Source organism: Lagopus muta, chromosome 13, assembly GCF_023343835.1.
Source record: "Lagopus muta isolate bLagMut1 chromosome 13, bLagMut1 primary, whole genome shotgun sequence".
In the NCBI taxonomy this organism is placed as follows: domain Eukaryota; kingdom Metazoa; phylum Chordata; class Aves; order Galliformes; family Phasianidae; genus Lagopus; species Lagopus muta.
Window position 1 is genome coordinate 3,446,908 of NC_064445.1, and position 6,000 is coordinate 3,452,907.

Consider the following 6,000-nt stretch of genomic DNA (forward strand, 5'->3'; position numbering starts at 1 on the left):
GGCGCTCGGGGCCGGGCTTCGCCTCGTGGGCGGGGCCGCCCGGGGCCGCGCGCGCGGTCGCTGTGGCGCCGCGCCGCCCCTCGGCCGCAGCGCGGAGGTTTTCGGCCTGGGGCGCTGCGTTCTGTGCTCGGCTGCGGCTCCCGCTGGGCTGCGGGCGCCGGGGGTCAGCGGGGGAGCTTCGCGCCCAGCCCGGGAGGCAGCCCGGCCGTGTGCATAAATAGCGTTATTTGTTCACCGGCTGAAAGCTGCCGGCCGGTTCTAATCGGCGACAAATGGGGGAGGGAGAAAAGGGGAAAGGGAGGATGAGGGTTACAATAATGAGATTACACGGCCGCTTTGGTTCCTTGTGCGCGCGGCTTTGTGGCGCTGCCGGGCCTTTGTGCGATGGGTGGAGGAATGAGCAGGAAGCGGGGCTGGGGGCAAAGAGCGCAGCTGGGCGGCACAAAGCGGCCGGCACAAAGCGACGGCCGGCACGGCTTGGGTTCTTCCTGCAGGTCCTGTTAATGGAGATCAGTTTGGGGTCTGTCAGATTTCCTTCCCAGCTCCCAGCACTTGGTGCTTTATGGTGTCTGTGCAGGAGGTGGAGGTCACAGGGCAGTCGTTCCCTACATCAGCACACGGCTGTCTCACTGGGCTGTGTGCTGCCGTGGTCTGCAGCCACAGAAATTGCTGCTGATGCTCCAGATGGGAACGGCTGCTGCTTCTGTCAATGGCCAAGCCCCGTGCCACGCGCTCACCTCCAGCCAACAACACCTTTCAGCTGCCCCCATGCTGTCCTCACCTCGCCGTACCTCTGAGGTGTAGCACGCCCTGGGTCTGTGACCTGGTTTCATCTCCATTGCTGTTTACCCATCTCTTGCCAAGGAGAACGATGCAGTGCTCATCCCATGGGAGGGTTTGTGCTCCCTCGGCAAAACAAACCTCCTAAATGAGCATCTGGGCAGCGTTTGATTCCTGGTCTGTGCTGTTGATGTACTCAGCTGCTCCGTGCCGTGCCCGCGGCCAGCAACAATAAAGCAGGCAGTTATTAAATTAACCTGCTAAGACACAGATCCTGCAGGGATGTTCGGGGAGCAGACAGATGGCACAAGCAAAGGGCCAGGACTAATTGCAATCCCCATCTCACGAAGGTGAGAGGCGGCTCCTGTGCAGTGCTGAAGAGCCCTGCCCTGTCCTGAAGCCCAGAGAGGAGCAGCCCAGGCTCTGGAGGGAGGGAGCAGCTCTGCTGGTAGGGGTACAGCTACTTCCTCACCAGACAAAGCGTGAGCAGTGCACCGACTGCTGCTGCTGCCTCTGCAGGCTGCAGTTACCGAGCAGAGGTGGCTGTGACTCATTGCCTCTGCCCAAGCTCTGCAGCAGGCCATTGCCAGCGAGTCTGCAGCAGGTGACTGAGTGGAGGCTGCTCCAGCAGAGATGGCCAGGATTTCACCTAAGTTACACACTAGCCGAGTACATAGTATGTGTGAATATAGACAAGCTTAAGACATTTTATGTTATTTCTTCACCAACCCCGTAATCACAAAAACAGCTTTCTGTTTCAGCTCCTTCAGAGTGCAGTGAGGTGTCTTGGGGGCTGGAGGTGTTCACCTGGCTGAGCCTCTTAATTCTGGGCCTTCGCAGCAGCACTACCTGCAGAGACACTTTTGTTCTTTGCCAGTTTCTCCTGCCAACGTGGAGATGACTCAGAGGCAAGTTCTGAGGACTTTTCTCTGAAATTTCTTGTTTCTGCTGGGGTGCTCAAGCCTATTACTTTGCTTGCACCTAAAAAGATTCCTCCGAAGCAGTTACTGATTCTGGGGATGCACTGAGTTACAGCTGGTACAAGAAGGTAACTGGAATTTCTGGGGAGGACAATCCCAGTGCTGCTCACCTCCCCAGAACCTCACATATCTTGTGATACCAGCACAGCTCGCTCTCAATGACACCAGCTTCCACCAACGTCCCCAAACCTGATGGGATGGAAATGGCCTCAAACTTTCCCATGGCAAATCACCAACGCATGTGACAGCCTCTCTCTTTCTGCATACATAGAGGCTTCCAGCCAGTGCTGTCATGGAGTAAAGCTGAAAATACGCCTCTCTAAGGCTCAAAAGCCTGAAGGTAACAACGAACAAATAAACCAAACCTGTTGTTTTAAACCCTAACTGAAAAGAAAGGTGGAGGAAGGTAAACATGCTGTCAAGATATACTGAAGACTTGTGAAAATAAGGCAATTTAAAACTGACACCTAAGAGAAGAGTTCTTTCAAAATTCCACGGGTTTCCCTTTTTAATCATATTCCCTCAGCAATTACAATTCAAATGCTGCAGCAGTGTGCAAACTTGTGCATGAAATGCAATAGCAGAATGAAGCAGCTAACAATCAATTAGAGTGATACTCTCCAGTTTATTCCCATTTCAGGGGGAGAATAAAACCTAAAATTCACCCCAAATGGGGATCTGTGAAAGCACTGCGTGCCATGCCCCATCCCTGTGCACTCTTCTTCACACTCACCACTTTTTGCAGCCACAGCTGAGGATGTGCACGTGCAACAGAGTGAGCAGAGAGTTCTTGTGCATGTCTCTGGGTCAGCACACTGCGTGTGGCTCTCTGGAGGGCGGAGGCTGGGATGTAAGCTCTTCTTTCCCATCCTCCCGTCCTCGTGAAGAAGCAGCATTTCTTCTTCATGCAATCCCAAGAGAGGGAGGAGGTTCAGGTTGGGTATTCTTTGGTGAGAGGATGGTCAGACGTGGAACAGGCTCCCAAAGGAAGTGGTGGTGGCACTGAGTTGCTGGAATTTGAGAAGTGTTTGCACAATGCTCTCAGATGTGGGGCTTGAATTTTGGGTGGCCTTTGTGGGGCCAGACATGGGGCTAGATAATCCTTGTGGGTCCCTTCCAATGCAGGCTAATATGATTCTACAATTCTAAGTGTATTGGCAGAGCTGCAAGCAATGTCTGGACAGACAGAGATTCTCCCCAGACTGCATTTGCAAAAGCTAACAAAACTGCCTGCAAAGTGAGAACACGGCAATCTCATTATGAGACATTTTATCAGCCTTCCTGCCATGGGAGGGCGATGGCGCAGAGCTCCTCCTTGCCAAAACTGTCAGCTCCCCTGGAAGCTGCACCTGCCTGCCTGGAGACAAGCCAGGCAACATCCAGGAGCTGTACAATGCCTTGACAGCAATTGCTGGAGAGCTGGTGGCACCAGGCGTGGGGTTGGGAGCCCTGGCCTCAGAGCCCTGCTGCTATCAAGAGCCTGGCCTGGAGCCCTGGGCTCAAAAACGAGGAAGCTCCTTGAAGCCTCATTGGAGAATTCAAATGGGATGGAGTTGCAAAACAACTCATTTCTTGACTTAAAAAATGGAGTTAATATTTGTCAGCCAGGGCTGAAGAGCAGCAGGGACCATCAATAGGCTCAATGGGAAAAGCTGTGCAGCTGAGGGCTCGCTGGGTCTCTGTGGTAATCACCCATGGTCATGAGTCTTGTGTTCTGTGCTTTGTGAACTTGCTCAGGTTCATTTTGGGGATAAAAGCCAGCAGTCTGACCCTGTCTGGCCCTGCAGGTGGACACACAAAGCCCTGTAGGAAAACAGCTGTGGCCAGGGGCCCATGGGCAGTGTGTAGGCAGCCCCCAGGTGAGCCCAGGCACCAGGGAAAGGATGCTCTTGTCTCTGCCTGGTGTTGCAGCAGACCTGGAAGCAGGTGCAGATCTTGAACCCCTGTCCCTGCTGAGTCTGAGCCCCCACTCCTGCCCCAAAACACTCGCATTTCCCTTGTCCCAGTGGGGTCCATCTGCTAGTCCAGCCCTGTGCCCCAAGTGGTTTGGGGATGCAGATCTGAGATGTTGAGGGAGAGCACTGAGGCTCATCCTTGTCCATGGACTGAAAGCTCTCCTTGATGTGGCACCTGCCTCATCGCCAACTCTTATCTCCTGCTTTTCATTTCCCTATTTTTTTTCCCCAGTTAATCCCATGTTAAATTCTTCCTCATTCTCTTAAAATTTTGCAAGTCCCTCTCTCTCTTTTTATTTTTTTTCTGTGAAGGTTTTCTAATCTCTCTGTCTCATGACTTCATACCTTGCTCTGCCACCATGCTCTGATTATTTAAACATGAGTTCTTTGCACATTACACCTGTTTGACATAAATTCTTGCATGTTCCCTGGGAAGAAAATTATCCTCTATTATCCAGTACTTTGCAGCCAGTGGGAATGGACATCACACCAAGAGCGGCAGCAGCTCCAGTAGTGATTAGAGGCGGATAAAAGGCAGTTAGCAGCTTTGCTTTGAGTTTGGTGCCATTATCCACCCATGCCTTGTTGCCCAAACTCTGCAACCTGGCTGAAGTTGGTGGTCAGTGAGATGGGGTGAAGGGAGTTTGTCCCTGTGTGCCTCCTAAGTGGATGGAAAACCAAAGCTTCCATCAAGCTTCCATCAAAGCTTCTCTGCCCTGGGCTTGGTCCATCTCTGAGGAGTCTGGGGAAGTTTTGGGAGCATGCTGAGGTTGCTTTTGCAGGCACAACTTGTCGCCTGCTCTTCTTGCAAAAAAGCCCAGCCTAGTGAGCATGGGAGCCTGGGAGGCTTCTGCTGCTGCTGCCATCATGCCCTGAGCTGACCCAGCCACTTGCACATGTGGGACACATGGTCCCATCCTTGCCTAGCTGTCTACTCACAGCAGGTAGGGCTGAGGTGGCACCTGCAGGAAGGATACTGGGGAGCTGCCACGTCTCCACACTGCACAAGGGAAGTAGAGCTGCCTCCCCAGCCCCAGGACAGCACTGCCAGGAGCCTCACAGCAGGCCCTCGTTTTGTGTCGTCGTGGTGCAGATCTATAATGCTGCAAAGAGGAAATCCTTCCTGCCTGATCACCGCAGCACAAAGGTTGGAAGAAGCAGTGTGGGCTGGAGCAGCCCTGTTCCCTCTGCTCCTGCCTTGCAGCCCTGTGCCAGGACTGGGCTGCCTAGTGGTGGGTGTTCGTGACTCATTATCTCTGCTTGCATCCTGATGACACATTTATTGCCAGCAGGATGGGCCTCCTGCCAGCCCGCCAGCCTTGCAGAAGGGAGGGAGAGAGGAAGGCTGGCTCTGCCAGAGCCAGACACAGTCAGCCGAGGAGGCAGCAAGCACCTTCCCCTCCTGCAGTACCCACTGTGCCCCAGCCACCGGGCTGGCAGCAGTGGGGCCATAATGACAAACACCTTTAAAACATTCTATATTAAGTGAGAAATCTGACTCTGCTTCCCCTGTACCAAGTCTTAATACAGTTGAGACCTAAATACAGCACTAATGCAAAAGCTTAAAGGATTTCCCATAATTGAGCAAAGCTGGCAGAGGGGCAAGAGCATGGGAGGGTGATTGCAGTCCACTTTCCCCCCAGCACTGCCCATGCTGTCCAAACCCAGCCACAGCCCCACCCTGAGAGTGGGAATGAAAAAATCTTCCAAGGACTCATCCTCACCGTGAGAGGCAGCCTGAAGCATGGCCAGGTGGGGGCTGCTGCCTCTTGTTCAGCTTAGCTGAGCAGGAACAAGGGGCACAGAGTGATGTGCACGGGGCCCGCTGCTTTACAAGGGGTCAGCCCCTGCAATTAGCTGCCCTGCTCTAGGCAGGCTCTTAAATTCCCCACTCCAGGCTTTGACACAAGCTGGGTGACCCCATTTGAATGATGCAATCAATTAAATACTCACAGCAGCCTCTGCAGCTGCATGGAGCAGGAGTGCCCTTGGCAGCTGGGATGCTCTAATATGGTGTGAGCAGGGCTGGTCTTTCCTGGATGAGCCCTGAGTCCTGAGCTGTCATTGCCATTCCCTTGCCACTCCAAGTCCCCCAGCCTGCCCCATTCTCCCTGAGGAGGGAGAGGTGCTGCTTTGGCATTGGTACAGAGGGCAGAGGTACAGACCTCACAACCTGAGGTCACAGAGGAAACAGAGATGCTTCCTATCAAACAGAGGGAAGAAAGTAGAAGAGGTGATGGAGCAGGGCCTGGGGCCAGTGGGGCAGTGGCAAATGCCCTGGCACA